The sequence below is a fragment of the Rhinopithecus bieti genome, unplaced genomic scaffold, assembly GCF_001698545.2.
Source record: "Rhinopithecus bieti isolate Rb0 unplaced genomic scaffold, ASM169854v2 scaffold_8307, whole genome shotgun sequence".
NCBI lineage: Eukaryota > Metazoa > Chordata > Mammalia > Primates > Cercopithecidae > Rhinopithecus > Rhinopithecus bieti.
Genome location: NW_016806443.1, coordinates 3585846 through 3596890, shown reverse-complemented (window position 1 = coordinate 3596890; position 11045 = coordinate 3585846).

The window sequence follows — 11045 nt, the reverse complement described above, 5'->3', positions numbered from 1 at the left end:
ATTTAAAAAGTCAGGAAACAACAGGTGCTGGAGAGGATGTGGAGAAATAGGAACACTTTTACACTGTTGGTGGGATTGTAAACTAGTTCAACCATTATGGAAAACAGTATGGTGATTCCTCAAGGATCCAGAGCTAGAAGTACCATATGACCCAGCCATCCCATTACTGGGTATATACCCAAAGGAATATAAATCATGCTGCCATAAAGACACATGCACACGTATGTTTATTGCGGCACTATTCACAATAGCAAAGACATGGAATCAACCCAAATGTCCATCAGTGACAGACTGGATTAAGAAAATGTGGCACATATACACCATGGAATACTATGCAGCCATAAAAAAGGATGAGTTTGTGTCCTTTTAGGGACATGGATGCAGCTGGAAACCATCATTCTCAGCAAACTATCACAAGAACAGAAAACCAAACACCACATGTTCTCATTCATAGGTGGGAACTGAACAATGAGATCACTTGGACTTGGGAAGGGGAACATCACACACCGGGGCCTATTATGGGGAGGGATTGCATTCTGAGTTTTACCTGATGTAAATGACGAGTTGATGGGTGCTGACGAGTTGATGGGTGCAGCACACCAACATGGCAAAATTATACATATGTAACAAACCTGCACGTTATGCACATGTACCCTAGAACTTAAAGTATAATAATAATAATGATAATAATAATAAATTTATGATACTAGCAAAAAAAAATGTACTCTGAATAATTTTCTGTATGTATCCAAGGGAGTAATCAATACACCTTCCTTTACAACTGAGAGCTGGGTTCAGCAACTCCAACAGTTCTCTGATTTCCAATTTTATCTCTAAATTCAAGTAAGGAGCAAAATCTTATAACTGGACATAACATGTAGAATAATAAATGACTTACCAGAGAACAATTTTCTTTGTGATGTTGATCCTGCTTCTCATAGTATTCAGGTGAGGACACCTGTAAGAATCATTCCCACCTGCCTTTCAGAATCACTTCCCTGATTTATTCTGTGAAACCAGTGGAGTGAGGAGATAACTTACGGAGTAAGTCAGCTTATTGCAAAGGCAATGGGGACTGTATGGCAGAGCACCTTCTCCTGAAGTTTCAGCACAATAAAGACACTGTAGTTAATACTCATTCCAGTAGGACACATGCTAGCATTCTTTTGTTTTGTTTTGAGACGGAGTCTTGCTCTGTCGCCCAGGCTGGAGTGCAGTGGTGCCATCTTGGCTCACTGCAAGCTCCGCCTCCCAGGTTCAAGCGATTCTCCTGCCTCAGCCTCCCAAGTAGCTGGGACTACAGGCGCCCGCCACCACACCCGGCTAATTTTTTGTATTTTAGTAGAGACGGGATTTCACCATGTTAGCCAGGATGGTCTCTATCTCCTGATCTTGTGATCCGCCCGTCTCTGCCTCCTAAAGTGCTGGGATTACAGGTGTGAGCCACCATGCCCAGTGACACATGCTAGCATTCTTTATGTTCATTCCAAGCCCTTTAGTATTGGCTTGTGGCAGATAATTTTCTGACTTGATCTGTACCCCGAGGTCAGGCCATTACCTGATTATGAGTCTCAGCTACTTCAGTGGTGAAACATCCTTGTATTTTACTAAGTGTAAACCTTCTCTGATTCTGAATTTCATTCAAGTCATGTATATACATAAATGTGTGGTTTGTGTATACATATAAATATACACATATACATAAATTATTTTAAAGCTTGTTTTCTTGCTCAGTATCTTTTAGACGCCATTCTATATCAGTTTATAGATGGTTCAGTTTTATTGCTCACTATTACTTCATTGTGTCTATGTACTATAGTTTATGCAACAAATCTTCTAGTTTGAACATTTAGAAAGTTATTTATATTATGTAATTACAAATAGTATGGCAGAAAGATGCTATTTTCCATACAATATACAATAATAAACTTCAAGTCCAAATGGGTTAGAGACTTAAATGAAAAAAATGAAACTGCATGGATATTAGAGTAAAACAGGAGTGACATGGATAAAGACAAGAGAGACTGTTTTGACTGTTTGTGACTCTGTGACCATATACTCTAGGGGCATTTAGGCTTTGATGATTGATTTATTCATAGTGAGATCGTCAATGAATTAGATAGCAGATGTCTTTCTTTTCTGCACACATTTTGTATAATTTGCCAGTTTAAGCAAAGTCAGTTACCTGCACTCCTATGTTGCCTTCTCACAAACTTCATCACGTGGTATGGTGGTTATTGACCTATATGGTAGCCCTACAAAACTGATGATTCCTGAAAATGAAGTCTTTGTTTTCCTTTCAGATGCACAATATCTCCTACTTTCTGGTTCAATAGGTCTGTACTGACATCCAGAAATCTGTATTTTAGCCAGGTTTCAGGAACTTTGACATAGATGGCCCCAAGAGCCACATTTTACCACATATATTAGGTTTTGAGTTCCCTGAAAGCTAGAGCCGTGTTATATTCATTTTCTACTGCAACTATCCCTCTACACAATAAATGCTTGGAAAATTTTAAATAGTTGCTAGTTTCTTTAACAAGAACAAAATAAAAAAATACCTTTGATAGTGACATTATTACCCCAAGCTTTCAAGATAATACAGTTCGGATTACTTTTTTCTTTCTTTATATACTTTAGTTCCTCTGGAAATATTTTGCCTTCTATAATAGTTAATTTTGTGTCAACTTGACTGGGCCACCCAGGGAGTGGCCAGATATTTGATCAAACATTATTCTGGGTGTTTCTGTGACGGTGTTGTTGGATGAGATTAACAATTGAATTGATCGACCCATGAAAGCAGTAAAAGAGATTGTCTTCCCTATGTGTGTAGCCCTCAGCCAATCAACTGAAGAACTCAATAGAACAAAATGCTGAGTAAGAGGGAACTTTTCTGCCTGACCAAATGATCTGGGACATTGGTCTTTTACACATGGGCTAGAATTTACACCATCAGCTCTTCATGTTCTTAGGACTTTGGAAGCAGACGAGAATTATACAATTAACTCTCCTGGGCCTGCAGTTTGCTAACTGCAGATCTTGGTCCTTCTTGGCCTCCATAATCACATGAGCCAATTCCTTATAAAATATTCTTATTTATAAATAAATACATATATAACTATATCTATATTAATATATATGTGTGTGTATATCCTACTCTGAAGAACCTTAGCTAATGCATTCATCTAAGCTATTTTAGTGGAGATTGAGTTTAAAACAACAATCCTAAATGACAATAAAAGCAACAAATCTTTGTTTCAAATTGCATTTTCTTTTGATGTTGTTTCTTTATAGCTTCATACAGTATCTTTTCTAAAATGGACATACATAATGTGTACTTCAAAAAAAAATTTCTACCTAATATTATTTCATGTGGGGCTTTGCAAGCAAAATTTCATTAAACTTTTATTTTCAGTTCTAAGATATTTATTATACTATCTTACAATTGAGTATATATGTGCATATAATATATATATGCATACATACATATATAGTATATAAACATATATAAAGATAATTCTGTGTTTATATATACATATGCTATCTACACATATATTTGTAGGTTGGTAGATAGATTATTGATGTTTTACACATATACTACCAATATTACTCAAGGAAAGATAAATGTATAAAAGCTTTTATGTGAGACTAACTTTTAAAATTACTGATGTATACAGTTCTTCAAGTTTGAGAATAAAATGTGTAGGGAGACCCCTGAAACTATTGCTACANGCTGGAAACCATCATTCTCAGCAAACTATCACAAGAACAGAAAACCAAACACCACATGTTCTCATTCATAGGTGGGAACTGAACAATGAGATCACTTGGACTTGGGAAGGGGAACATCACACACCGGGGCCTATTATGGGGAGGGATTGCATTCTGAGTTTTACCTGATGTAAATGACGAGTTGATGGGTGCTGACGAGTTGATGGGTGCAGCACACCAACATGGCAAAATTATACATATGTAACAAACCTGCACGTTATGCACATGTACCCTAGAACTTAAAGTATAATAATAATAATGATAATAATAATAAATTTATGATACTAGCAAAAAAAAATGTACTCTGAATAATTTTCTGTATGTATCCAAGGGAGTAATCAATACACCTTCCTTTACAACTGAGAGCTGGGTTCAGCAACTCCAACAGTTCTCTGATTTCCAATTTTATCTCTAAATTCAAGTAAGGAGCAAAATCTTATAACTGGACATAACATGTAGAATAATAAATGACTTACCAGAGAACAATTTTCTTTGTGATGTTGATCCTGCTTCTCATAGTATTCAGGTGAGGACACCTGTAAGAATCATTCCCACCTGCCTTTCAGAATCACTTCCCTGATTTATTCTGTGAAACCAGTGGAGTGAGGAGATAACTTACGGAGTAAGTCAGCTTATTGCAAAGGCAATGGGGACTGTATGGCAGAGCACCTTCTCCTGAAGTTTCAGCACAATAAAGACACTGTAGTTAATACTCATTCCAGTAGGACACATGCTAGCATTCTTTTTGTTTTGTTTTGAGACGGAGTCTTGCTCTGTCGCCCAGGCTGGAGTGCAGTGGTGCCATCTTGGCTCACTGCAAGCTCCGCCTCCCAGGTTCAAGCGATTCTCCTGCCTCAGCCTCCCAAGTAGCTGGGACTACAGGCGCCCGCCACCACACCCGGCTAATTTTTTGTATTTTTAGTAGAGACGGGATTTCACCATGTTAGCCAGGATGGTCTCTATCTCCTGATCTTGTGATCCGCCCGTCTCTGCCTCCTAAAGTGCTGGGATTACAGGTGTGAGCCACCATGCCCAGTGACACATGCTAGCATTCTTTATGTTCATTCCAAGCCCTTTAGTATTGGCTTGTGGCAGATAATTTTCTGACTTGATCTGTACCCCGAGGTCAGGCCATTACCTGATTATGAGTCTCAGCTACTTCAGTGGTGAAACATCCTTGTATTTTACTAAGTGTAAACCTTCTCTGATTCTGAATTTCATTCAAGTCATGTATATACATAAATGTGTGGTTTGTGTATACATATAAATATACACATATACATAAATTATTTTAAAGCTTGTTTTCTTGCTCAGTATCTTTTAGACGCCATTCTATATCAGTTTATAGATGGTTCAGTTTTTATTGCTCACTATTACTTCATTGTGTCTATGTACTATAGTTTATGCAACAAATCTTCTAGTTTGAACATTTAGAAAGTTATTTATATTATGTAATTACAAATAGTATGGCAGAAAGATGCTATTTTTCCATACAATATACAATAATAAACTTCAAGTCCAAATGGGTTAGAGACTTAAATGAAAAAAATGAAACTGCATGGATATTAGAGTAAAACAGGAGTGACATGGATAAAGACAAGAGAGACTGTTTTTGACTGTTTGTGACTCTGTGACCATATACTCTAGGGGGCATTTAGGCTTTGATGATTGATTTATTCATAGTGAGATCGTCAATGAATTAGATAGCAGATGTCTTTCTTTTTCTGCACACATTTTGTATAATTTGCCAGTTTAAGCAAAGTCAGTTACCTGCACTCCTATGTTGCCTTCTCACAAACTTCATCACGTGGTATGGTGGTTATTGACCTATATGGTAGCCCTACAAAACTGATGATTCCTGAAAATGAAGTCTTTGTTTTCCTTTCAGATGCACAATATCTCCTACTTTCTGGTTCAATAGGTCTGTACTGACATCCAGAAATCTGTATTTTAGCCAGGTTTCAGGAACTTTGACATAGATGGCCCCAAGAGCCACATTTTACCACATATATTAGGTTTTGAGTTCCCTGAAAGCTAGAGCCGTGTTATATTCATTTTTCTACTGCAACTATCCCTCTACACAATAAATGCTTGGAAAAATTTTAAATAGTTGCTAGTTTCTTTAACAAGAACAAAATAAAAAAATACCTTTGATAGTGACATTATTACCCCCAAGCTTTCAAGATAATACAGTTCGGATTACTTTTTTCTTTCTTTATATACTTTAGTTCCTCTGGAAATATTTTGCCTTCTATAATAGTTAATTTTGTGTCAACTTGACTGGGCCACCCAGGGAGTGGCCAGATATTTGATCAAACATTATTCTGGGTGTTTCTGTGACGGTGTTGTTGGATGAGATTAACAATTGAATTGATCGATCCATGAAAGCAGTAAAAGAGATTGTCTTCCCTATGTGTGTAGCCCTCAGCCAATCAACTGAAGAACTCAATAGAACAAAAATGCTGAGTAAGAGGGAACTTTTTCTGCCTGACCAAATGATCTGGGACATTGGTCTTTTACACATGGGCTAGAATTTACACCATCAGCTCTTCATGTTCTTAGGACTTTGGAAGCAGACGAGAATTATACAATTAACTCTCCTGGGCCTGCAGTTTGCTAACTGCAGATCTTGGTCCTTCTTGGCCTCCATAATCACATGAGCCAATTCCTTATAAAAATATTCTTATTTATAAATAAATACATATATAACTATATCTATATTAATATATATGTGTGTGTATATCCTACTCTGAAGAACCTTAGCTAATGCATTCATCTAAGCTATTTTAGTGGAGATTGAGTTTAAAACAACAATCCTAAATGACAATAAAAGCAACAAATCTTTGTTTCAAATTGCATTTTTCTTTTGATGTTGTTTCTTTATAGCTTCATACAGTATCTTTTCTAAAATGGACATACATAATGTGTACTTCAAAAAAAAATTTCTACCTAATATTATTTCATGTGGGGCTTTGCAAGCAAAATTTCATTAAACTTTTATTTTCAGTTCTAAGATATTTATTATACTATCTTACAATTGAGTATATATGTGCATATAATATATATATGCATACATACATATATAGTATATAAACATATATAAAGATAATTCTGTGTTTATATATACATATGCTATCTACACATATATTTGTAGGTTGGTAGATAGATTATTGATGTTTTACACATATACTACCAATATTACTCAAGGAAAGATAAATGTATAAAAGCTTTTTATGTGAGACTAACTTTTAAAATTACTGATGTATACAGTTCTTCAAGTTTGAGAATAAAATGTGTAGGGAGACCCCCTGAAACTATTGCTACACAATAAAAGATGAAATGCTCCTGATTATTGTAAATACAAAATTGCATGCAGGATTGTGTAAAGACAGTGCCAGGTTGGACTGCCAGAATGAGCCAACAGCACGTGATGTGCTTCCCCCTGCAGAGAGCCTATGAATGGACATGCAGTCAGGGAGGTTTCACATCACCAAGATTCCTATCCCAGAAAAACAGATGTTCATAGCTCTGGGAATGGAATGAGACCCTTGTGGAAAGCCTATAAATGGACGCATGGGGGGGCACCGGCCATATGGATAAGATAGGGCTATAAATGCCCTCATCTTGCCATGGCTCTTCTAGGCCTCTTTAGGGTTAAGGCATACTCCCTTCTGAGAATTTCTGGTCTAACCAGTTGTCTAGCTTCATGTCCTGTTTCTATGGATTGTTTGTAACCAGCTTTTGCTGCAACTGTTACTGCTGATTAATAATATCTTGGTAATCATAGGTTATGGAAAGACTGTGTTGCTGTTTTAAGGTTCTGTTAGAAATTACTGATGCACACCCTATATTGTAAATTCTTACCTCTGTATACTGTACTTCTGCATACAGGTGTTATGTTAAAGAATTACTTCATCCCCATGTGACCATCTCACCTCATAATCAAATGACCCTAAATCCCTCACTAACCTACCCTCACCCTCACTAAACTTAATAATAAATGCTGGCATATCCAATGCATTCTTGGCACCACGGGACCAGAAGGCAGTGACCCCCCTGGACCCAGCTTTCACTATCTTGTGTGTGTCTATTATTTCTCGACCTGCCAACCTGCCTGGGAACAAAGAGAGAGCCCCATTGCATTGCAGGCTGCTGGCCAGATCCCGCAATAAAAATGCATAGCAGTTATCTTTAGAATCAACAGAGGCAAAACCCAGAACTACCCTTATTGAGAAAAAAAATAAAACATTTTTGTCTGAACATATCAATGAAATAGAGAAGAAAATGAATAGCAGGGAGAACAATAAATTTGCTTGGCACAGCCAAATGTTGGCAAATACAAGGAACTGTAAGGCAAGACCGACAAAAATGTGATGGCAAGAAAAGAAAGATGTTAACTTAGAAATAAAGGAAAAAAAATCAACCTCCGCTGTAGCATGAACAATGCATAAAAGAATCTCACATGGTGGTTTCTTATTACCAGCTCTGCCTTCAGTGTGGCACATCCGTTGCTGAGCTGCAGACTGTGCTCATCCAGGCAAAGTGGGAATGACATGATTGAATGATTAGCCAATAAATGAGATTCATGCAAATGGCCTCTTGGAAACATCTCAAGGCAAAATAATAATTATTTATTTTATATGCTGTGTGAATTTGTCTATCTAAATAATGCTTGGAGGCCTCCATTTCACTTATTTTGTCTACACACACACCAGACGCACACACACACACCACACACGCATACATACACACACACACAGCATGAGACTAAGCCAAAACAAAGTAGACAATTATGTTTCTGATGGCCTTCTTTCTGGTGCCCATATTTACTTTTAATGTCCCCTTGCTGATTACTTTTCATGGAATTCTTTTAGCTTGCTGTCCACTACAATTTTCAGCCTCTTCCCAACTCTAACTGCTGCTTGTTACAATAATTTGTGTTTTAAGGTAATTCATATTAAAATTAGAATTTTTTTGAGGATCAAAAGCCAAGGGAAAAAAAGCTAAAAGAGATCATGCCAGGGGAGGAGGATTTCAGGCAGGCTCATTGATCTCTATTTTTCATACAGAATTCCCATCCTGGCATGTAGACTCTGCCTACTCTGTTGACTTTCCAGGACAGTTATGCACCAGGATGCTTTAGAAAGGAAAGTACAGATGTTGACAACAGACAGACCTGAGCTTGGACTCAGACATTTTATTCTATCTAGTAACTGTATTTCTGAGCCTCTGTTTTCTGTAAAAGAGTAATAAATGTATATCTCCATGATATATAGCTTTGAGAAGAATTTTTAAATGAGATTATACATTCCAAACACATATTAAGTGCCTGATTCAGTACTTGAGTGGCAAGTATTAACATGGTTGCTGTTATTATTATTAGCTGTTGGGAGCCAGATTAACATTAGGAGTAATATTCTTATTTATATGGGCTGTTTGGGAATTAATAAATCACATTTATAAAAATTCCTGTCACAGCACATGACAGATGTACCCACTCAAATGCAGTTTTCATTTATAAGAAGTAGGGAATGAGATTGTTTTCCTTTTATTCAGCTGAACAATTTCTAAACCAGTTTCTGATATCTGAAGTGCAAACCAAAATAGGTCTTTTACTACAGGAATGTATTTTACTAGGATATGGTTTTGGATTTCTCCCCGGTTTCTTTCTTACATTTTCCCAACTCTTGCAGTTCTATTTGTTAAAAGCTCAGGGATGGTAATGACCTCCTATCAGCTTCTGGTAAGTAGGATCAATGATGCTGCTTAAGTCTAAAGCAAAATGGAGAGTGAGCTTTTATTCCTCAGTCCTTTAAGAAAAATGTAAATTTGAAATCTCTTTGTATTTGTCTTAAAACCTTGATTGACAAGGAAATAGTTGTTATTTACAGTTAAGTGAAAAAGGTATTAATTTATTATATGATTTCAGCTATGATCAAAGCCCTTAAAGGATAAAATTAAAATACTAATAGTGGTCATTTTTAGTTGTGGAAAATGTATATTTAGTTAGATCCAGCATACGTAAACCAAAATGGACACTTCTGCTCTTATAATAGGGGAAAAATTCTCACATCACATTTTCAGCAAATGCTCCGTCTTTTCTGCAACTCATTCATGCGCATCATAAAGTCATTTTGGTCAATGACAGACCACATATTAGATGAAGCCCCATAAGATTATAATTGAGCTGAAAATTTTCTATTACCTAGTGAAAACATAGCTGTGGTAACATGGCAGTGCAAAACATTACCTTTTCTATATTTAGATATGCTTAGATACACAAATACCGTTATGTTACATTTGCCTACAATATTCAGTACAGTAACATGCTGTACAAATTTGTAGCCTAGGATCCATAAGTCATACAATATAGCCTAGGTGTGTAGTAGACTGTAACACCTATGTTTGTGTAAGTACATTCTGTGGTGTTAGCACAATGATGCATTTTTCAAAATGTATTCTGTTGTTAAGTGATGGTTTTATGTGATTTCTGAACCAAAGGGATGCCTAAACACCCTCATAGAAGATAACCAATCCTGAAGGCTCACTAGAAAAAAATGCTAAATTTTAGTATTTAAAGTTAATGTTTGTGGCACAAATATTCTTATTTCTGAATATTTTATTAAAGTATTTTTAACATCTTTATTCTGATACTTGCTCATAATGATAGTTAAACCATATCCATATGCAATAGTTGAGAAGTAGTCCTAATCTAGCATATAATATGTATTTCTAATTTTCCAAAAATATTAACACCGATATCCACATGGTTCCTCTTAATACAATATGTTCTCTGTCCCAGTATCTTCAAAGTGCTTCCTAAATTATTAGCTTCCAAAAGAGGCCATGAAAACATTTGCCTTTCCCATCTTATTATTTTCACTTCAGAAGATTATCAAACTTCAATCATTAATGTTATCAAACTTCAATAATTAATGTCAAAAGAAAAAATGGATTATTCAGATATTCATATCAACTTTACTAAAATGGAGATTGCAATGCTTTGTTTTAAATAGTTGAATTGGCCTCTAGTATGTTTCTTTTCTTCTTCTTTTCATCTCATTGATTTGTGTGTATGTCCATGATAACATTACCAGTGACTAAATAAATCAGATTGATCTTATTATATCTTTATTTCAGAAAGGTCACTGAATTGTCATTGTATAATAAAGCATTCGGGAAACATGACCTTGGGAATGCCCTATTTTTTCTTTCTTTGTGTGGAGATAGACAATTTGGTTCATATTGTAAAAGGGCAAATTTGCATACTCTCA